This window comes from Musa acuminata, chromosome BXJ3-2 (assembly GCF_036884655.1).
Source record: "Musa acuminata AAA Group cultivar baxijiao chromosome BXJ3-2, Cavendish_Baxijiao_AAA, whole genome shotgun sequence".
Taxonomy (NCBI): Eukaryota; Viridiplantae; Streptophyta; class Magnoliopsida; order Zingiberales; family Musaceae; genus Musa; species Musa acuminata.
This window is the reverse complement of record NC_088350.1, coordinates 5,327,692-5,351,800: the sequence shown is the minus strand read 5'-3', so window position 1 is coordinate 5,351,800 and position 24,109 is coordinate 5,327,692.

Here is a 24,109-nt window from a genome sequence, read left to right as displayed (position 1 = left end):
ATATCAATGACAAATGGAACATTAGGAGCATAACAATAGCAAATGAAACATTTTGGAGCATAACAAAGGCATAGGAAATGTTTCGGAGCATATCAATAACAAATGAAACATTTCGGAGCTTGTCAATGGCGTATGAAATGTTCCGGAGCATATCAACGGCATATGGAACATTTCGGAGCATATCAATAACAAATACCAAAAAGAAGCTCAAACGTCGTCTTTGACGTTGCATTCATATTATTCTTATCCAAAGCATGTACAGAAACACATAACCAAAGCTCTGGATATCATATCAAACATACAGAAGGTGCAGTGGGACCGCAGACAGAATGTGAATCATCCATTTCTGAATGACCACCAGATAGAAGTCTCCCACGTTTGGGAGCTCCATCCACCCACGTCTAGGTGAAGTCAGAGGGGGGCCGGCAGAGCATCTCAGGCTCTATGCACATACCCTTTACCATTTCTAGCAAAGGTCTAGATAATCCCATAAACACCAGAGTACAAAAGGACAGTATGAACAATGAATAGCATATATCGGAAGCACACGTGGAACAACAAAACGTACATGTGCCTTTACGAGTCAATACGATGCAAGCAATAATCTTTCACAATTGTATTCAGATTTGAAAGGAATTGAAAGCAATGGCACATATGGAATCTAAGCAATCACATACAACTCAATTTCAATAAGAAGGTTAGATGAATTCGATATCCAAAGGAATGAAACTAGAATAGGCACACATCGAAAGTAAATGCGGAACAATGGGTTATACATGTGCCTATATAAGTCAATACGATATAGCATAAACATTACACAACAGTTTTCAAGAATGCAAATAATTTTAAGGACAAGAGCATACAAGAATTCAAAGTAGTAATATAAAGCTCAATCGAATAAGAAAGCTAAAGAATATCAATTTCCAAAGAAATGAAACCAGAATATGCGAAATCGACCAAAGCTCGATTTCTGGCAGAATTCAAGAGGCACATTGAACAAATGATTCAAATTATCAATCGTGCTCCAAGTTACTTAGAAATATATCATTGGAAAGATATTTCAATTTATTTTCAGTTAAAACAAGTCTCATATGAATCGAAGTTTCCAAAAAAGAGTTACAATAGATTTAGTAACCCAAGATCAAAGAACAAATCTCAATTTTTACAGAATTCACAGGGTCGGGTTCAACAAAAAACTGGGTAGACATTTGGACTCTAAATCATTCAATCCATATATTAAAGAAAGATCTACAAGTCTATTTTCCAATGAAATAAGCTTTGAACAAATCGGAGTTTCCAACATCGACTTATAGGCAAATCAGTAACAAAAGGTCAGAAATTACGATCCCTGTTTTGCAGAATCTGTAGGCTCATTTGAAACAGAAGTATGGGCAGGCAAACTTACTCCGAATTCTTAAAATAAGCCATCAAAAGAAAGGTTTATGAGTCTATATTCTGATCAAATAAGTTTTGTCCAAATCAGAGGTCAATACATGAAGTTATAGCCATAACAAAGTAGAAGGGTCAGAATATCAGAAGTTGCATAGATTCGAATCGTTACGTCTAAACAGGAGATATATCAAATGAAAGGCTAGAATAATTTAAAGTTCCTGTTAGGACTCTAGCTTGGAGAGTCCTAATTGAGAGGGACATTCATGTAAAACTGTTAGGACTCTAGCTAGGAGAGTCCTAATTGAGAGGGACATTCTGTTTGGATTCTAGCTAGGAGAGTCCTAATTGAGAGGGGCATTCATGTAGGAGGTATTTTCTTAGAGAAGAATTAGGAGTTGTAAGGGAATAGGAGTCTTGACTAGGAGTCCTATTAGGAGTTGGTAAGTAAGAGTGTTAAGTAGGAGTCCTATTAGGAGTTAGGGTTTAGAAGCCCTATAAATAGCCATGTATTCATTCTCTTTTCATAAGCAATAGATGAATCTTTTCTGTAGCCTTTGAGCAGCAACTTGGAGGGAGGAACCCCTATAGAGTTTCAAGGAGGTCGATCCCCTAAAGAGATCAACCCCAAGTTTAGAATCTGCAAGGGTTCTAACACTTAGTATCAGAGCAACGTTCTTGGTGTCTCGCTGCCCTTCCACAGCCATCCATCAACCCTCTACAACCATCCAAAGCAATTCCCACAATTGCTTAAAAATCGTCACCGAATTCCGTCATCATCTCCACCACCACGGATCATCCTTTCATCTCCCCGTGAATTGTAACAGGTTCTGGTTTCCTACCTTACTGCTGCTGCAATTTAGTTATCCTTATTCGAAAGTCCAAAAAAAAAAAAAAAAAAAAAATCGTTCCTATATTGCTGCATAAACTTTTCGTCACAAAGTTTTCATCTCTACGACGAAAGATACATTGTAGAATTCCAACCGCATAGCACCATCTATTTGATCTTGCTACTGTACTTTTTCTATCCAAATTTCTACGAAATTTTTATGACATCTTTGACACTTCTTAACAGTGGATTTCCCTTTGGTTTCATCAAAAAATTCTCAATATAAACTACTGATCTTTTATGTCCAATCCGCTGCACTTGAATTGCAGAATTCAAGCCGCATAGCACCATCAGTTTGATCTTGCTACTGTGCTTTTTCTATCCAAATTTCTATGAAATTTTTACGACATCTTTGACACTTCCTAACAGTAGATTTCCCTTTGGTTTCATCGAAAAATTCTCAATATAAACTACTGATCTTTTATGTCCAATCTACTGCACTTGAAAATCTATGCTGCAGAAAATTTCAGCTGCATATCGTTGCCTTAACCCATCTATTTGCAATCTTTTTTGAATGAAATTTCTTATAGACTTCATATATCATCTTGGCTTCCATCTAAGATTGATCTATTAAGAAATTCATCTCTAAAAACGATTTTATGTTGCTGCAAATTTTCATCGTAACCCGCTGAAATTTTTCGACGATAATTCTGCAATTGCAACTTGCACCAATTTCTTTGCTGTTATACTGCCGAAATTTTCTTGATTAAATTAGATATCCTTGCTGTCATATAAACTGTGATTTTGCTATCAATTCCCTCCTTAATTCTCTCAAGTTTTTGGTGGAAATTACGTCGAGAAACCGTTGTTTCTTCGACGACAATTCTACTCTTACAAGACAGCACATACTTGCTGCAACTTCCACGGATTTCTGTCAAACCTTTGCTACCATCTACCACAGATCCAAAACTTTCATCTACAGCCCTAAAACTCTACTAAACCACACCCTCAAACTGCACCCAAAACAGCCACAAAACAAGCCTAAACCGCAGCCTACATCCACCAATCCACCAACACTTTCGACCATCACTTCTCTCAACCTATACATGCCTTTAACCCAACAGCAAAAGAGAGATCTTAACATCATTGATTTGGGGCCATATACTATGGCATCTAAGGAGGCAATCAATGCTAAATTCGAAGCCTTGGAGGCGCAAATGGAGGATAAGATTCGGACGCTCTTTACCGAACTCAAATTGGGCCGACCACTAAGCCCGAAGAAATCATATCAAGGAGAGAGCTTTGCCCAATCACACCAAGCCCGAAGAGATGACTTCCATGGGAGGGTAGGCTCTATGACCAACCCCAACTATCCATGCATGAGAGTGGACTTCCCTAGATGGGAAGAAGGAGACCCGATTGGTTGGATTTCGCACGCGGAGCGATATTTTCGGTACCACAAAACCGCGGATGTATCTATGGTGAAAATTGCAGCTATACATCTTCAAGGGGATGCTATACAGTGGTTTGACTGGTTTGAACATACTTATGGAGTCCTTTCATGGCAACAATTCAAAGAAGGACTGCTGATCCGCTTCAAACCAACCGATTACGAGAATATTGACGGACAACTAGCAAAGATCCGACAAACCTCTACCATTCAGGAGTATCAAACCAGGTTTGAAAGGTTATCTAATCAAACTCATGATTGGTCTCAAAAACAGCTATTGAGGACTTTCATTGAGGGCTTGAAGCCGGAGATCCGAGGAGAAGTTAAAGCGCGACAACCGTATACGCTTATGGCAGCCATCTCTTTCGCACGACATCAAGAGGAGCAATTGAACCATGAAGCTCGGAGGACTAGGGTCGCTCCTCAACCAATAATATTGAAGCCCTCAGCCCCCCCTACTATCGACCAAGTCCCTACACCAAAGAGGTTAACAAGAGAAGAGCTTCGGGAGCAATATGCGAAGGGGTTATGTTGGCATTGTGACGAGCCGTGGAGCCGTGAGCATCGCTGTAGTAAAGGGAGACTTCTTATGATTGAACCAATAGAAGAAGAGGTCATTGAACATCCAGAAGAGAGCTTTGAACATGAAGAAAAAGATGCAGAAGATGAGCCACAACCAACTGAAGTTATGGTACATGCACTAGTCGGCTACTCAAACCCGCAAACGATGAAAGTTGGAGGCCTTCTCAAACAACAACCGATCACTGTTCTCATCAACACGGGTAGTTCTAATAACTTTCTAAATAGTAAGGTTACTATCCAGATGGCCTTACCTATTGAGAATTGCAGCAGGTTTGACGTTAAGGTCGTCGACGGACGGATTTTGAATTGTGATCGTAGGCGCCCGCAGGAGAAACTATTGCTGCTGGACTAAGAGATAATTGCAGATTTCTTCTTTCTCCCTCTTAACAATCATGAGGCCATGCTCAGAATTAAATGGTTGACGACATTAGGTGATATTTCTTGGAATTTTATGAAACTAATTATGAAATTTTATAGTAAGGAGAAACAAGTGACATTGCACGGGAAACGTGGGGGCGACATAGCAACGATTTGCACACAACAAATGGAGAATGTTTTGCATAAAGCATGCAGCGGCTTTTTGGTACAACTTGAGCAGCAAACTAAGGGAGAGCCAACAGAATTTGAAGATCCAAATCTACTTCCTTTGCTTGCTGAATTTTCAAATATATTTGACGAACCACGCAACCTACCTCTTACCCGTCGGCATGATCATTGTATAATGATTCTTCCAGGAAAATCTTCAGCAAATACTCAGCCATATCAGTATCCACATCTCCAGAAGGATGAAATAGAAAGGATTATAAAAGAGATGCTCGAAACAGGAGTTATTCGGCCAAGTTGCAACCTCTACTCTTCGCCGGTGCTACTTGTACGCAAGAAGGACGGAACAAGGCGAATATGTGTTGATTACCTTGCTCTCAATGACATAATCATCAAGGACAAATACTTTATTCCAATAGTAGATGAATTGCTAGATGAAAGGGAGCACAAATCTTTACAAAGTTGGACCTTTGATCCGGGTATCATCAAATACGAGCATGCGAAGAAGACATACGGAAAACCACCTTTTGAACACACAACAACCACGAATTTTTGCTTTCTTCAATAAAAGGTGGAATATCTTGGGCATATCATATTAGAGGAAGGTGTGGCAGTGGACCCCTTCAAAATTGGAGCAATGCAAAACTGGCCGACCTCGAGAAACATAAAATTGCTACATGGCTTTCTGGGTTTAACAGGCTACTATCGCAAGTTCGTGAAAAACTATGGAAAGATCGGTGCACCACTTACTTCCTTACTAGAAAAAGATGTCTTCCAATGGTTGGACAGAGCCTCCGCTACCTTCGACAAACTTAAGGTAGCCATGATGACGATGCCGGTGCTAACACTACCAGATTTCAACCGACCCTTCATTATTGAGGCCGACACATCTGGAGTCAGAATTGGAGCCATTCTCATGCAAGATGGTCAACCACTCACATACACTAGCAAGGCATTATCTCCCTCCCATCAAAATAAGTCAACATATGATAAGGAGATGCTTGCCATTGTGCGCGCAGCAACGAGGTGGAGACCTTACTTGATTGGTCGACGATTTCAAATTAAAACCGACCATAAAAGCCTCGAGTACTTTTTGGAGCGAAAGATATCATCCCCTGAGCAGAAAAAATGGGTAACAAAACTTCTTAGATTTGATTATGAAATAACTTACAAAAAGGGGAAAGAGAATGTTCTTGCAGATGCGCTTTCGCAGCTACCCGAGCAAGCTGAAGTTTCGGCCATTTCACTTCCGACCAGCAACTTTCTTAAGGATATTAAGATGGAATGGCAGGAAGATTCAGAGACGAGTAAGATTATAAAAAAATTGGAGGAAGCACCAAGCTCCGTGGCTCATTACAATTGGGACTCAAAAGAATTACACTATAAGGGACGCATTGTGCTTATGATAAATTCTACTTGCATCTTCACGAGTAGATTTTGGACCAAGTTATTCTATATGCAGGGTACTAAATTGAAAAGGAGTATGGCATATCACCCACAAATCGACGGCGAGACAGTTGTAAATAGGTGCTTGGAGACAGCCCAAGGCCACCCACCAAATATGACTACCCAAAGAGAACTCCAGACCCAGCGAAGTGCCATTATTGATCGACGGATCGTGACTCGACGACGACGACCCACTAATGAAGTTCTAATACAGTGGGCGAACCTACCAATAGAAGATGCCACTTGGGAGAACTATGACGACTTGAAGATCAAATTCTCAGAATTCATGAATCATCAGCCTCGAGGACAAGGCTGATTTGAAGAGGGCGGGTCTGTTAGGACTCTAGCTTGGAGAGTCCTAATTGAGAGGGACATTTATGTAAAACTGTTAGGACTCTAGCTAGGAGAGTCCTAATTGAGAGGGACATTCTGTTAGGATTCTAGCTAGGAGAGTCCTAATTGAGAGGGTCATTCATGTAGGAGGTGTTTTCTTAGAGAAGAATTAGGAGTTGTAAGGGAATAGGAGTCTTGACTAGGAGTCCTATTAGGAGTTGGTTAGAAGTAAGAGTCTTAAGTAGGAGTCCTATTAGGAGTTAGGGTTTAGAAGCCCTATAAATAGCCATGTATTCCTTCTCTTTTCATAAGCAATAGTTGAATCTTTTCTACAGCCTTTGAGCAGCAACTTGGAGGGAGGAACCCCTATAGAGTTCCAAGGAGGCCGATCCCCTAAAGAGATCAACCCCAAGTTTAGAATCTGCAAGGGTTCTAACAGTTCCTCATATTCAAAACAAATGTAGCGGTAAAATTACGGTAAGGAAAGATCAGGACACTTGCAATAGGAAAGATTAGAAAGCTTGCAATAGGAAGGATAGGAACACTTGAAAGAGAAAAGATTAGAAGTTTGCAATAGAAAGGACCAGAACACTTGCCTTTCAAAGATTTTGATCCGAAGATCCAAAGAAGGTGTCAGCCCAAATCCTTCTACTTTTCCTTCACAACTGTAGCTCATGCAGAACATAGAGGCATAGTCACCTACTCTCTCTTACTCTCATTCCTTCGTTTTCTTTCCCAAACGCAACTGCCACAGCCACCACCGCTGTCGCTGCCACAATCGTTGCCCCTTCCACTGCACTACTTCCTTCCTCCTCTTCTTTTGTAGACACAACTGCTGCATACGCAGTCAGTGCCGCTGTGGCCGCAATCCCTTCCGCAGCCCCTTTTTCCCCCTTTCCTTTCTTTTCTTTCCCAGCTGCACTGCTGCAGTCGCAGCCTCAGCCACGGCCGTAGCCTCTTCTTCCTCCCCTGCTCATCTTCCTCTCCTTCTTCTCTTCCAACTGCAGCTGCCATCGCCGCAGCCGCAGCCCCTTCTCCTCTTCCTCTCTTCTTCCTCTCCTTCCCTTTCTCTTCTTCTTCCTTTCCTTTTTCTCTTTCCCTGCCACAGCTACAGCTGCCACTGCCGCTGCTGCAGCTACTTCTTTCCCTTCTCCTCTTCCTTCTCCTTCCTTTCTTCTTCTTCTCTCCCCACTGCAACTGCTGCAGTCGCGGCCGCAGCCACGGCCGCAACCTCTTCTTCCTCCCCTGCTCATCTTCCTCTTCTTCTTCTCTTCCAGCTGCAGCTTCCACCGCCGCAGCCGCAGCTCATCCTTTCCCTTCTCTTCTTCTTCCCTCCTCCTCCCCAGCGTCACACACACCCTCCTCTGTTTCCTCTGTAGGAAATAGAGGTATCACAACCTCTTCTCCTGCTTCCTCTTCCTCTTCTCTTCTTCTTCTTCTCCTCTTCGAATGCCCCACACCTCTCCTCTATTTCCACCTGCAGGAAACAGAGGTGCTGCAACCCTAGCTGCTGCCACCTCTCGCTTCTCTCCCTCGTCCCTCTCTTTTCCCTCTTCTTCTCTTTCTCTTCTTCTCGTCTTCCTTTTCCTCCCCAACGCCCCACACATCCTCTCCTCTGTTTCCACCTGCGGGAAACAGAGGTGCAGCAGCCCTAGCTGCTGCCTCTCTCTCTCCTCTCCATCTTCCCTCTCTTCTTCTTCTTCTTCTTTTCTTCTCTTCTCCCTCTTCCTCCTCTCTTCTTTTCCCTCTTCTTCTTCTTTCTTCTCTCCTCACGCCCCACCGCTCCTCTTTGTTTCTCGAAGAAACAGAGAGTGCATGGGAGGCGGTGGGATAAAATCGAAATTTTCGGTTTTCTTTATTTTCTTTTCATTTTGCAACTTAGCAGTTTAGTCCTTGAAATTTTTATATTTACATATAGGTCCTCAAATTTACATATAATTTCTTATTAATAATTTTTAAAAGTGAGGGATATTACAGATATAGAGAAAGGGAGTCGCTTAAAGGAGAGGGAAAATGAGTCACTCATGTCACTCACGCCCCTCAAAAAGATCGATAATATTTTAAAATTTTCATCACAAACCAATCTAGGATCTAAACTAACATTTGAGGACACTGAAAAATATTCTATCAAATTCACATCTATAAAACCTGTGCAGTTTATAATCCATATATCGCATCACTCGAAAATTCACATTTATGGCAACCCAAGCCAACTTAACAAACATGAACAACATTTATAAATCCACAAGCTAAGTAATTTATACAATCAGAACTCCAACCATTTACCACAAGTTCATATCATCATAAACTAGACTTAACATTCTGAAATTCCAAATAAGAGAGATCTTTTAACACTTTTACAAGGTATATCCATTTCGGTTCATCGACAACATTTCATTATATACAAAATATGCTTATACAACAATAACATAATAACCAACAAGACTTGCCCATAATTCTGAATAGCTTTCCACTGCCTCAGCCTAATTCAAACATCTTAAAGAGTGACAAGCTAACCTAAAAGATTTTATATAACGGAGTGAGCTAAAAAGAACTCAGCAAGTGACAAAGCATATTCAGAACAAAAGGAATGATTTCAAACAAGTAAGGTATTATAATGCAAGGCAGAATACAAAAATTATCAAGGATACAATCTCATTAGATACAAAATCATATGTGTCATTTCAATCGAAACATATTTGGTTCCAAAACAAATGGAGCATAGATTAATTGGAGCATATCAATAGCGTGGGAAATGTTCCAGAGCATATCAACGACATATGGAATATTTCAGAGCATCCCAATAACAGATGAAATATTTCGGAGCAAATTAACGACATATGGAACATTTTAAAGCATTCCAATAACAGATTAAACATTTCAGAGCATATCAATGACATATGGAATATTTCGGAGCATAACAATAGCAAATGAAACATTTCGGAGCATATCAAAGGCGTATGAAATGTTTCGGAGCATATAAATGACAAATGAAAAATTTCGGAATATATCAATGGTATATGAAGCATTTTCAAGTATATCAATGGCATAGGAAAGATTTTGGAGCATATCAATACAAAATACAAAACAGAAGCTCAGATGTCGTACCCTAGCATAGTGCATGTGAGGTTTAACTCAGTGGTGACTCTACGCCGCGATGAGTTCTCGACTCCATCCATGGGCAGCCCTTTCCTACTCGAGCCCTCTCACCCTGCCCAAGTGCTAGGTCGGCTCTAAATTTTATATCAAACATATAGAAGGTGAAGTGGGATTCCAAACATAATATGGTCCATCCATTTTTGAATGACCACCATGTTAGGATCCAGAGCACTAAGAGAGAGGGGGGGGGGGTGAATTAGTGCAGCGGAAAACCTTATGCGATTAAAATCGAAAACTGCTTTCGTTCGATAGAAGTGATTTTGGTAACAAAGCCGATTCGTAAATCACTTCAACTTTTGACTAGGAGAGATACAGCAAAGATATGAACACAGTTTGCAGTTATGATGGAAATCAGAATATAAGCGCAAACTGAAATACGACGTTCGTACGATAAAAGCGATTTCAGTATAAAAGCTGATTTGTAAACCACTTTAACTTGAGATAAGGCGAGATGCAGTTAAACAAAGATATAAAGGTAGTTTGCAGTTATAATGGAAATCAGAACGTAAGCGCAAATTGAAATACGACGTTCGTATGATAAAACTGATTTGCATTTTAAATCCCGATTCGGAAAGCACTGAACTTTGAAACACGTTCGTAAAGACACAGAAGGCAGTAAGCTATTAAGGAGGTTTGCAGTAAAGATAAGATGCTCAAAGTAAATACAAACCGAGATTTAGAGTGGTTCGGTCAATCTTGACCTACTCCACTTTTGGCTTCCTCCACCGACGAGATCACCGACATCAACTAGAGGCCTTCCTTCAATAGGCGAAGGCCAACCACCCTTTTACAGTTTCACTCCTTTTGACGGGCTTAGGAGACAACCCTTACAGAATTTTCTCTCCTCTCTTTACAACTTAGAACTTGGAAGAACAGAAGGAGAAGAACTTTTGGCCTTTACAACAATTTTGAGCTCTAAGAATCACAGAAAAGGATCAAGATTTCAGTGTTAGTTCATGCCCTTTCATTGCTGAATGGGTGGGGTATTTATAGGCCCCAACCTAGTTCAAATTTGGAGCTCAAAACTGTCAATTCCCAGAATTTCGGGATCAGGCGGTTGCACCTCCTAACTGGAGCGGTTGCACCGCCTGGCAGAGCTCGAAGACTGAGCCTCTGGGCGGTGCTACCGCCTGTCAGGGGCGGTTGCACCTCCTGACAAAGCTCGAAGACCGAGCTCAGGCGGGTTGCACCTCCTGACTGAGGCGGTTGCATCGCCTGGCAAAGCTCGAAGACTGAGCTCAGGCGGTGCCACCTCCTGTCAGGGGAGGTTGCACCGCCCAATCTCACTCGGAGACTGAGCCCCAGGCGGTGCCATAGCCTGGCTGGAGCGGTTGCACCTCCCAGTCTCGCTCGGAGACTAAGCCCAGGCGGTGCAACCTCCTACCTTGGGTGGTTCAACCGCCTGGCAGAAATCAGGGTCCGAATGGGTTGATCCATTCGACCCAATTCAGGTTTTTTAGGGCCCAATTGCCCCAAGATTAAGTTAATGGGATCACCTCCCATTTCCAACTTAATTAAAGTGCTAACTACTATTTTTCCTAAGACATTTACTGCAACTTGCTCCGGTGCGTCAATCGCTTCTTCCAGCGAACTTCCGGCGAACTTCCGTCGATCATCCGATGAACCCTCGGTGATGCTCTTGCGGACTTCCGGCAAACTCCTGGACTTGCGACGATTCACTTGGCGAGTTCCGACGAGCTTCTTTGGCAAGCTTATGGACTTCTCGAATTTATTCCCGCATAAACTCCGACGATTGTCCGAACTTCCGTCGAACTCTCGAACTCCCAACGTGATCATTGTCTTGACTCCGGCGCAACTCCTGCTGCATGTCTCACTTTCATCGTAATTAATCCTGCACACTTATCTCAACATATAGATTAGATAACAAGTGACAATTGACTTCATCATCAAAATCCGAGATTCAACACACCAAACATAATATAGAGCATCGCGAGCTCTAAGCACATACCCTCTACCATTTCTAGCAAAGGTCTAAATAATCTCACAAACACTAGAGTACAAAAGAGTATTGTGAACAATAAATTGGGACATATCGGAAGCACATACGGAACAACGAAATGTACATGTGCCTTTATGAGTCAATATGATGCAAACATAATCCTTCACAAATGTATTTAAATTTGAAAGGAAATGAAAGCAAGAGCATACAAGGATTCCAAGCAATCACATATAGCTCAATTTAAATAAGAAGGTTAGATGAAATCAATTTCCAAAGGAATGAAATCAGAATATGCGAAATCGACTAAAGCTCGATTTCTGACAGAATTCGAGAGACACATTGAACAAATGATTCAAACTATCAATTATGCTCCAATATACTTAAGAAAGCTATTGTGAAAGATATTTCAATCTGTTTTCAAATAAAATAAATTTTGTTTGAATCGAAGTTTCCAACAAAGAGTTATAATAGATTTAGTAACCCAAGATCAAAGAACAAATCTCAATTTTACAAGATTCACAAGGTCGGTTTCAACAGAAAACTAGGCAGGCATTTGGACTCTAAATCTTTCAATCTAGGTATCAAATTAAAGATCTACGAGTCTAGTTTAAAATGAAATAAGTTTGGAATAAATCAAAGTTTCCAACAGGGACTTAAAGGAAGTTCAATATCGAAGGGTCAGAAATTACGATCCCTGTTTTTTAGAATTCGTAGGCTCATTTGAAATAGAAGTTGGGATAGGCAAACTTACTCTGAATTCTTAAAATAGGCTATCAAAAGTTTATGAGTCTATATTCATATCAAAAAAGTTTTGTCCAAATCAGAGGTCAGTGCATAAAGTTATAACCATAACAAGGTAGAAAGGTTAGAATCTCGAAAATTTCACAGATTCAAATCGTTACGTCTAAAAGGGAGATATATCAAATGCAAGGCTAGAACAATTCAAAGTTCCTCATATTCAAAGCAAATGTAGAGATAAAATTGTAGTAAGAAAAGATCAGGACCACTTGCAATACGAAAGATTAGAAAGCTTGCAATAGGAAGGATCATAACACTTGTAGGAGAAAAGATCGGGACACTTGCAATAGGAAAGATCAGAATACTTGCAATAGGAAGGATCGAAACACTTGCAATAGGTAGGATCAGAATACTTGCAATAGGAAGGATCAGAACACTTGTCTTTCGAAGATTTTGATCCGAAGAAGGTGTACGCTCGAATCCTTCTTCTATTTTTCTCTATCTCCTCTCCCTGTTTTCGTTTTCTGCACTAATCTTCTTTCTTCCTCCACAACTACAGCTCATGCAGAACATAGGGGCACATTCTGTTAGGATCAAGAGCACTAAGAGGGGGGGGGGGGGGGGGGGGGGGTGAATTAGTGCAGCGAAAATCTTTCGACGATTAAAACTGCGTTCGTACGATAAAAGTGATTTCGGTGTGAAAGCCGATTCTAAGATTACTTTAACTTAAGATCAAGCGTGATGACATTAAAATAAATCTATGAAGGCAGTTTGCAATTATGATGGAAATCAGAATATAAGCGCAAACTGAAATACGATGTTCGTACGATAAAAGCGATTTCAGTATGAAAGCCGATTCGTAAACCACTTTAACTTGAGATGAAGTGAGATGTAGTTAAAGCAAAGATATAAAGGCAGTTTGCAGTTATGATGGAAATCAGAACGTAAGCGCAAACTAAAATATGATGTTCGTACGATAAAACTGATTTGCGTCTAAACGTTGATTCGGAAAGCACTGAACTTTTGAAACACGTTCGTAAAAGCACAGAAGGCAGTAAGCTATTGAGGAGGTTTGCAGTAAAGATAAGATGCTCAAAGTAAATGCAAACTGAGATTTAGAGTGGTTCGGTCAATCTTGACCTACTCCACTTTTGGCTTCCTCCACCGACGAGGTCACCGACGTCAATTAGAGGCCTTCCTTCAATAGGCGAAGGCCAACCACCCTTTTACAGTTTCACTCCTTTTGACGGGCTTAGGAGACAACCCTTATAGAATTTCTTTTCCTCTCTTAACAGATTAGAACTTGGAAGAAAAGAGGAAGAAGAACTTTCAACTCATACAACACTTTTGAGCTCCAAAAATCACAAAGAAAAATCAGAATTTCCGTGGTTTCTAGGTGCCCTTCAGTGCTGAAAGGGTGGGGTATTTATAGGCCCCAACCTAGTTTGAATTTGGAGCTCAAAACTGTCAATTTCCGGAATTTCGGGATCTGGCGGTTGCACCGCCTGACTGGGGCGGTTGCACCGCTTGGCAGAGCTCGAAGACTGAGCCTCTCGGCGGTGCCACCTCCTGTCAGGGGCGGTTGCACCTCCTGCCAGAGCTCAAAGACTGAGCTCAGGCGGTGCCACCTCCTGACTGAGGCAGTTGCACCGCTCAGCCAGAGCTCGGAGACCGAGCCCAGGCGGTGCCACCTCTGTCAGGGGCGGTTGCACCTCCTGCCAGAGCTCGAAGACTGAGCTCAGGCGGTGCCACCGCCTGACTAAGGCGGTTGAACCGCCTGGCAGAAATCAAGGTCCGAATGGGTTGATCCATTCGGCCCAATTTGGGTTTTTTAGGGGCCCAATTGCCCCAAGATTAAGTTAATGGGATCACCTCCCATTTGCAACTTAATCATTGTGCTGACTACGATATTTCCTAAGATATTTACTGCAACTTACTCCGGTGCGTCAATCGCTTCTTCCGGCAAGCTTCAGGCGAACTTCCGTCGATAAGCCGATGAACCCTCGGTGATTCTCCTGCGGACTTCCGGCAAACTCCTGGACTTGCGATGATCCACTTGGTGAGTTCCGACGAGCTTCTTTGGCAAGCTCATGGACTTCTCGGATTTGTTCCCGCAGAACCTCCGACGACTATCCGAACTTCCGTCGAACTATTGAACTCCCAACGTGATCATTGTCTTGACTCCAGCGCAACTCCTGCTGCATATCTTATTTTCATCGTAGTTAATCCTGCACAGTTATATCAACATATAGATTAGATAACAAATGACAATTAACTTCATCATCAAAATCCGAGATTCAACAATCTCCCCCTTTTTGATGATGACAATCAATTGATAATGGAGTTAACCTTAACTCCCCCTGTCTATATGCCATACTTGAGATAGGTCATTCTTGAATTCAAAACCTTTGAATTCAAGTGACATATTGATAAGTTAAAATCATTTAAACTTATCAATACTCCCATCATGATTCCCATCATGATGTATCTCTCTGAAGATGATGTCAAGGCTTGACATTCATTTTTAAATTTTACATAACAAGTTTGAATGATGGTAATAGTAGCAATTCATCATATTGTAAGATATCAACATGTAAAACTACGAAGTAAGATTTTGATATCATTACATGATACAAACAAGGCATAATGCAAATTATAGCAATCATAGCATAGCAATTCATATATCTCTTGGTGATGCAAGCATGGCATTAATACTCATATATTTCTCCCCCTTTGTCATCAACAAAAAGCATGGTAATTGTGATACCAGGAGAACAATATAAGTGAATTTTGAGCATAAGTGTGATGCCTTTACTAGGTTCATGTCATTTTCAATAGTGAGTCAATTATGCAACCATGACATGGAGATATCAATTCTGTTTTTACCCCGCATCTCCACCATCTATTTGTGAGTTTACTTTAAATGAAGTTAAAATTGATGAGAGATTAAATCTTGCTTCATTTTCACAAGGATCAAGATATGTATTAGAAACGAATCCTTGTTAGTAAAAATACTATCATTCATATAATCAGGAATCATTTTATTAAATCCATTTCTTTAAAGAATATTCTTCACATGGGTGTATGAGAGATGTATTTCATATGTCAACAATGATGAGAATTAAACTCGTTATGACATGCTTTATTAAGTCCGGAAGAGGATAATGTAATGAGAAACTCTGATTTTTAAGAGAATCTGAAAACAAAATTAAGACTTTCATGCATTCGGATGAGATTGTGCTATTGATTTTCAAATATGATCATGAAGACAAAACATGCTTATCATCATAGAAAGTTTTATATTCATACACATAATTTCTAACATGTAATTGTGTAAAATCATCATAGCAATTAAGTGAAATTGATCAATCAATCAATAAAGTCCGAAAAATAATTTCAACAAGTTTATGTATTCGGACACATAAACATTCCTAATTCTCTTCTTATGAAATCAAATTGTTCTTCACTTAGAGGTTTTGTAAAAATATTAGCTAGTTGATGTTTAGTGTTATGGCAATAATAATGACAATGTCATGACTCATCAATTGCATTGGTATATCATTTTCTCAAATCATATTTATCATGGAAACCAAGGCACAAGGTTTTCAAAGTAGTTATAAAAACATTTAGTTTCAATGTAAAATCCGATAATGAATAATGAGATTAAACAATGAGAGATGTCTGTAACTCTGCATATGCTTACAAATAAATATATCAGGTAACCATATCAAGGATCAAGGCAAAGGGCATATAAAGAGTTTACAATAACAATAGGTGATTGTGTTCACATACAAGCTCATTCAAGGGGTGGAAAATTAAAGTGCCTAAATAAAGAGTCAAATTGTCGATGAATTTGCTGCAGCTTAGATAGGATTTGATCTTGTCGATGTTCAAGCCGTTCTTGTCTTTGTTCAAATCGGTCCATCCGAATCTCAATATCTTCGACAGATGATGCAGTAGCTTGCTCAAATGAATGTGTTTCCTCAAAGGGATAGATCGGAGGAGATTGAGTACCCCTAAAGACTAGTGTTTCCGGTTCTGGTTCAGGTTGAGGGGGATCGGTTCTTCTAGGCATTCTAACCCAGTTACCGTTTCTATAAACACATCTTAATCAGTGAAGGAGATTTTTGTTTATTATGCTAAACCTATCTACTTTTATTACTTCTTCTTCCGGTAGTATTGGAATATCGTAGGCTTTCAGTATTCTAGTGATTATACCACTATATGGAAGCATCATGTCTTTCTTAGATAGTTCTAACATGTTTTGCTGGATAAGATAACCAAGACAGATGTCATGTCCTTTCATGATCCAATACATAGTTCCTAATTCTAATTGGCTTACTTCATCATGATGGTATTGTTTAGGGAGAATGATACTAGTTAGGATATGATGAAGTACCTTAGTGTTTAGTGGCAGTAGATGTTCACAACTTTTAGGAACAAATGCTAAGTTGGGATTGGCGAAAATTGTTCCTAAGGCTTCAACATATGTTGTCCCAACAGTTTCATCATCCCATGATCCTCTAAAGTAAAGTCCTCTATTTTTTATGGGAATGCCTATCATGTTGCAAATGAATTTATCCATAATGGAGATGTGTTGTCCTAAGAGATAGGTAGACATTCTTTCTTCTTCATCTACTTGTATATTGTTGTAAAACAATCTAACAAGTCTTAGATAGATGGGTTCACTAATTTGTAAAATAGGGAGTAGATCTAAGTTTGCAAACCATTGGATTGTCTCTAAGTCTCTTAGTTCATTTAAATCTACATGTTTTCCCTTATTGACACTCCTAAGTTCAAAAGAGAAAAACTTTTCAGCATGATATTTTGAATCGAAAAAGGTAAGATCAAAATCTTCCACTAATCTCCTCTTCCCTTTGTCCCTTGAGGATCTTCTAGACCCCATAACTACTGCTATTTAAGAGGATAGTAATGAGCAAGAGTAAATGAATCAAAAACAGAATTTATGGGGTTCTTAGAGAATACCTTAGTGAGATCTTAAATAGAAGGAGAGATTGTGTTAGAACCCTTGCATATTCTAAACTTGGGGCTGATCTCTTTAGGGGATCGGCCTCCTTGGAACTCTATAGGGGTTCCTCCCTTCAAATTGCTGCTCAAAGGCTGTAGAAAAGATTCATCTATTGCTTATGAAAAGAGAAGGAATACATGACTATTTATAGGGCTTCTAAACACTAACTCCTAATATGACTCCTACTCAAGACTCCTATTCCCTTACAACTCCTAATTCTTCTCTAAGATGTTAGGATCGAAGCGGCACTAAGAGGGGGGGGTGAATTAGTGCAGCGGATTAAAACGTTGATTTCGACAAATTTTTCGTACGATAAGAACGGAACTTGAAAAGTTTAACTTGAAAGCGTATTCTTAAAGTTGCGCAGCAAGGGTAATAAGGAACGAAAGCAGAAGATTTGCAGTAATGTAAATGACAATAATGAAATGCAAACCAGAGATTACGCCGATTTAGAGTGGTTCGGTCAAATGACCTACATCCACTTGCGAGGCCCCTCTTCGATGAGGCTCCCACCTTCCACTAGCAAATCTCTTGAAAGGGAAGGGTAAATACCCCTCTTACAACTCTTTACAAGCGGTTCACTCTCTTACAAATTTTTAGCAAGAATGAAGGAGGTGAACACTAGCAAAATGAAAACAAGATTAGCTAGGACTTTTCTAATGCCTTTCTCTCAAACACTTGCTGCTTAAAAAGTTGTTCTCTCAGCTGAGATTTGAGGGGTATTTATAGGCCTCAAGAGGATTCAAATTTGGGCTTCAAAATTTGAATTCTCTTTGGGTTCCCGCTGTTGGAGGTGCCACCGCCCAGCCAAGCGGTGCCACCGCCCAGCGCTCGGGTGCTGGGCGGTGCCACCGCCCAGCCAGGGGGTGTCACCGCCCAGCTCTCGGGTGCTGGGCGGTGCCACCGCCCAGCCCAGGCGGTGCCACCGCCTAGGCTAAATCAGCTCACTGGTTGGGCTCCAAACTTGGCCCAAACCAGTCCGAACTCGGGTCCAATTGGCCCCTACTTGGGTTATAGGATTAACACCTAATCCTAACCCTAATTAACATGCTAACTACGAATTTAAAGACATTTTCTAAGCTATTACAAAGTCCGTAAGTCAAGACTTCTTCCGACGAGCTTCTAGAGAACTTCTGGCGGTCTTCCGATAAACTCTCGGAAACCATTCTGCGGACTCCCGGCAAGCTCCTAGACTTCACGATTTGATCTTGGCGAGTTCCGATGAGCTTCTTCGGCAAGCTCCGATCTTTCTCGGCGAGCTCCGCGAACTTCCAACGAACCTTCCGGCGAGCTTCCGAAAAACCCTTCGGCAAGCTCCCTACTCATTCTCAGTTAGTTCTGGCAGCATTCTCGACGAACCTTCGGACTTCCGTCGAACTCTCGAACTCCCAACGAATCCTTCGCGCTTGACTCCGGCACTTTGTTTTGCTTTATGTCTTTGTCGTTATCGTAGTTAATCCTGCACACACAAGCAAACACTCTACTCCGATCTAGACAATTATTATAACGCAAATTGACATTCTGTTGCCCGGCACGTCATTGGTTGGCGCTTCATCTGATTCTTCGGTGCATCGTCCTCTCTTGCGGCTTGTTGCCCAATCGGTGGTTGACCTCCGCAACCCCGATATCCTTGGCGCAATTTCGCTCTCCTTGGCCCGATGCCCGACGCCCGAAGCCTTCTGCCATCCAATATCCTGACGTGATCTCCTCCGACGCAACGTCAATTCCTCCTGCGTTAATTGTCTAATCCTGATCGAGTAGACTTGTATCACTCAAAATGTAGTCAAACATTTAAACACAATCAATTAGTTTCATCATCAAAATCCGAGATTCAACATAAGAAAAAACCTCCTACATGAATGTCCCTCTCAATTAGGACTCTCCTAGCTAGAGTCCTAACAGAATGTCCCTCTCAATTAGGACTCTCCTAGCTAGAGTCATAACAAAATGTCCCTCTCAATTAGGACTCTCCTAGCTAGAGTCCTAACAGACCCGCCCTCTTCAAATCAGCCTTGTCCTCAAGGCTGAGATTCTATGAACTCAGGGAACCGGGTCTTCAGCTCCTCATATGGTTTCCATGTGGCATCTTCAAGTGGTAGATTATTCCAATGCACTAGTACTTCAGTAGAGGGATGTCGGCGATGCATCACGATCTTGCGATCGAGGATCGCTTGTGGTTGGGCTTGAATAACTCCATCCTCAGTTGTGTTGGGCAGTTGGATCTGGGGTGACTCGTGTTCTCCCAACTTGGGCTTTAGGCATGGTACGTGGAAGACAGGGCCCATATTTTGGCATCCTCAAGTAATTTAAGTCTGTACGCCACGGCTACAATACGCTCTGTGATCTGATAGGGCCTATAAAAACGTGGGGATAACTTCATGGAGGCTCGAGTGTTGATAGAGAGTTGTTTGTATGGTTGTAGGTGAAGATAAACCCAATCTCCTACTGAAAATTCTCTTTCACTTCGTCGTGTGTCGGCTTGCTGCTTCATTCTGGCTTGAGCGGTAGAGAGATTATCTTTTAACAGTTGTAAGAGTTTATCCCTATCAATCAATTCTTGGTCAACCTGATCTACCTTGGCCGAGCCAATTACATACTTTGGAATCACAGGGGCTGGTCGACCATATAATGCTTCAGAAGGGGCACATTTTGTAGATGAATGATATGTAGTATTATACCACCATTCGGCCCAGGAAAGCCATTTCACCCACTCTTTTGGTCGGTCGCTAGCAAAACACCAGAGGTATGTCTCTAAGCACCTATTTACTACCTCTGTTTGACCGTCAGTTTGTGGATGATACGCTATGCTCATCTTGAGTTTGGTGCCTTGTAACTGAAATAACTCGGTCCAAAATTTACTAGTGAAGATCCTGTCACGATCACTTACGATGGACCTTGGCATCCCGTGCAGTTTAACAATAATTTCTATGAAAATCTGGGCAATACTAGCAGCAGTGTAGGTATTTCTCACAGCACAAAAATGAGCATATTTCGTAAGTCGATCAACCACCACGAGAATCGTGCTTTTACCTTTGGAAGATGGCAGCCCTTCAATGAAGTCCATGGAGATGTCAGTCTACACTGAGTCTGGTATGGGTAGTGGTTGTAGCTTCCCTAGATTTGCCACAGTTTCACCCTTGTGCTATTGACATACATCACATTGTGCCAGATATTCAGCAATAATTTTTTTCATCCCTCTCCAATAAAAATTTTGCTTCACTCTGTTAAATCTCGGATTTTGATGATGTAATCAATTGGTGGGTTAATTGATCTAATCCATATTATTGAGTTAAGTGTGCAGGATTAACTATGATAACCAGAAAACATAAAGCAAGGATACCGGAGTCGAGCTCGATGGACGTTTAAGAGACCGAAGAATCATCGAAGATGCTGCCGGAACCATCCGAGAAGAAATCGGGAACGTGTCGGAAGTTCGCCGAAGAAATCGTCGGAGGTTCACGGAGATCACCGAGAAGGCTCGGCTACTCATTAAAGTCATCACAAGTTCGGGAGCTTGCTAGAAGCCCGTCGGCAGAAAGTTCGTCGGAAAGCTCGCTAGAACAAGACTCGACGTTCGCGGTTAAAAATTTGCTTAGGACGTGTTTTGGTTATGTAATCCACTTGTAATTAGGATTAGGATTAAGAGATAATCCTATATCCTGGTTAGGGGCCAACTGGGCCCAAAGTCAGAGTTGGTTTAGGCTAAAAATTAAGCTAAACCAGCGAACTAGAGAGCCAAGATTGAAGCCCAACTAGTGGCTGAAAACACTGTAGTCGGGCTGAAAACACTGTAGGTGGTGGCACCGCCTAGCTGGGCGGTGACACCTCCTTGGCTGGGCGGTTGCACCGCCCAGCACCCGAGCGCTGGGCGGTGGCACCGCCTGGCTGGGCGGTGGAACCGCCAGCACCGGAACCCTAAGAGAATTCAAATTTTGGAGCCCAAAATTTGAATCCTCTTGAGGCCTATAAATACCCCTCAAATCTCAGCTGAGGTTACAACTTTTGTGAAGCATTTTGATTGAGAGAAAAGTCTTAGAAAGTCTTAGCAAGTCTTGTTTTCAATTTGCTAGAGAGTTCTCCTCCTTCTTTCTTATTGAAAATTTGTAAGAGGTTGAGCTGCTTGTAAAAGGTTGTAAGAGGGGTGTTTACCCTTCCATTTCAAGAGACTTGCTAGTGGAAGGTGGAAGCCTCATCGAAGAGGGGCCTCGCAAGTGGAGTAGGTCATTTGACCGAACCACTCTAAAAATCGGGATAATCTCTGGTTTGCTTTTTATTATTGTCATTTACATTACTGCAAATCTTCTTACTGCTTTAGTTCCTTATTACTCTTGCTGCGCAACTTTAAGAACATGCCTTCAAGTTAAATTTCTCAAGTTTCGTTCTTAACGTTCGAAAGATTTTGTTAAAATCGAAGTTTTAATCCGCTGCACTAATTCACCCCCCCTCTTAGTGCCGCTCCGATCCTAACAAGTGGTATCAGAGCAAGGTTATCTCTCATATTTGGTTTAATACCCAAGAGAGATGGCTTACTCCGGCATGCAAGAGGGCCATTCTATTGCACGACCACCTTTGTTTAATGGGTCGGATTACACATATTGGAAGACTCGCATGAGAATCTTCCTCATTTCTATGGACTTTGAGCTTTGGTCTATTGTCGAGAATGGATTTCAAAAATCTTCTCTTCCGATTAGCGAATGGAATGAATCGGAGAAGAAGGTTTTTGCTTTAAATGCAAAGGCTATGAATGCCTTGTTTTGTGCATTAGACAAAAACGAATTTAATCGTGTTTCAATGTGTGATTCGGCTTTTGATATTTGGAGAACTCTTGAGGTCACTCATGAAGGCACTAGCCGAGTGAAAGAGTCCAAAATCAACATCCTTGTGCACTCTTACGAACTTTTCCGAATGAAACCAAGTGAGTCCATCGGAGACATGTACACCCGGTTTACGGATGTCATCAATGGACTCAAAGCTCTTGGTAAAGATTTTACTAACTTTGAACTAGTAACTAAAATCTTAAGATCCCTCCCTAAAAGTTGGGATCCAAAAGTTACGGCCATTCAAGAGGCCAAAGTCCTTAAAGCATTCCCTCTTGAAGAACTCATTGGGTCTCTAATGACCTACGAAATGACATGTCAAGCTCATGACGAGCTCGAGAACCCCCTTCCAAAGAACAGGAAGGATATTGCACTCAAATCACAAGAAGACCACTTGAAAGGAACATCAAGTGATGAGGACAGTGACAATGACATTGCACTTTTGACTTAAAAATTTAAAAAATATTTAAGAAAGAACAGATTTAAAAATAATACAAAAAATAAATTTGAACAAAAGAAGGACCAAGTGATTTGCTATGAATGCAAAAAACCGGGACACTATAAGAACGATTGTCCTCAAGCCAAAAAGAGAACATCAAAGAAGAAGGCATTCAAGGCAACGTGGGATGATTCAAGCGCATCTGAAGAAGAGGAGTCCAACACCGAGCAAGTTGCTCATTACGCGCTAATGGCATTAGGAGAAGAGGTATGTGATTTATTTAATGAAGATTTATCTTTTGAAGAACTATCTATCGCTTTTCATGAATTATTTGATGAATGTAGAACTATTAGCAAGAAGTTAAGTATCTTAAAGAAAGAGCATGCTTTGCTACAAGATAAGTTTGATAGTCTTCAAACTCCTCCATGCTCTAAGTGTGAGCACTTAGAAGCAATAAAAAATAAAAATTTGCTTCTTAAGGAAACCTTAAACAAGTTTAAGATTGGTAGCAAAGGATTAGATATGATCCTTGCACACAAGGGTCACATCGCAAATAGAAATGGAATTGGATTTGTAAAAGGATTACATCAAAATCCTACCACTTTCATAAAAGGACCTACATTACATGTTTCCTCTTATATGAAATGCAACTTTTGTTGCAAATCCGGACATATTGCCTACAAATGCCCATTTAGGAAAATTAGTTCACAAAAATTAATATGGGTTCCTAAAGGAACTATAAAGAATTCAATCATAAATAACAAAGTTAGTGGGTCAATTTTTGAGGCACCCAAAATCAAATGGGTACCTAAAAATCATCCTCTTTTGTAGACAAACCCACAAGCTAGGAGCAAGAGATGGTATCTTGATAGTGGATGCTCAAGACATATGACTGGAGATCCATCTCATTTCTCTATGCTCACTAGCAAAGAAGAAGGGTACGTTACCTTCGGAGACAACAACAAGGGCAAAATCATTAGCAAGGGAACTATTGGTAACAAATTTAATTTTTCCATTGATGATGTCTTACTAGTTGATGGATTGAAACATAATCTCTTGAGTATTAGTCAACTATGTGATAAAGGTTACATCGTTAGATTTGAATCAAATATATGCATTATTGAAAAACCAAATCATAACATGACTATGATTGCTTTAAAACAAAATAATGTCTATACCATTAATCTTGATGAACTAAGTAATGAAATGTGCTTCTCCGCCGTAAATGATGATGCTTGGCTTTGGCATAGGAGATTAGGCCATGCAAGCATGAAAACAATATCTAAGATCTCATCTCAAGAATTAGTACGAGGAATTCCAAATATAAAGTTTATTAACGACAAAGTATGTGATGCATGTCAACTAGGCAAACAAATAAAAACAAGCTTCAAACCA